The sequence below is a fragment of the Penaeus monodon genome, chromosome 32 (genome assembly GCF_015228065.2).
Source record: "Penaeus monodon isolate SGIC_2016 chromosome 32, NSTDA_Pmon_1, whole genome shotgun sequence".
Taxonomy (NCBI): domain Eukaryota; kingdom Metazoa; phylum Arthropoda; class Malacostraca; order Decapoda; family Penaeidae; genus Penaeus; species Penaeus monodon.
The window spans coordinates 19,862,240-19,862,833 of record NC_051417.1 but is presented as its reverse complement, the minus strand read 5'-3'; positions in this window follow the sequence as shown (position 1 = coordinate 19,862,833).

Here is a 594-nt window from a genome sequence, read left to right as displayed (position 1 = left end):
CCTCCACAGTAGATCTGAAGTTGGAAAATCAATATTTCGAATGTTAGGGAATTCCGGAAACTGCAACGGAACATAATAGAAACTTTGTATTCACTTCATTCCAGTTCTTGAATTGGGATTGTTGATAAAGTTGAGGGTGCAGGGTTTAATTTTTTTTCGCAATTTGGCTTCGCAGATATCATCTTCTTTTAAAGAATATCTCACGGATTTGGTCGAGAAAAATCAGCTTCGTATATCATTCCAACCAAAATCTAAATACGAAAGAGATGGTGAGACAAGATCCAAAGTTTTAATTCCGGGCCGTAAAGATAGATGGCGTTGACGCTAGTCTTGCAAGGCATTCCTGTTCTAATAAGTTCCATACGGGCATTTCTAACTTCCATCCAGACAGTCGCTTTTGGATGCCTGGGAAGGCATTGCCAGATGTATTCCCACAGGCTATATTACAGGACAGGAGGACGTAGATATTAAAGTATAATGCAATTATGTTAATGCGAAACCTTGGTGGACTTTGTTGATTAGTTCTGATCCTTTTTCCGTGTTTGTTTTGTGAGGAAATCGTCTTAGTTATTGTTAGTTACTGGACAAGAAATC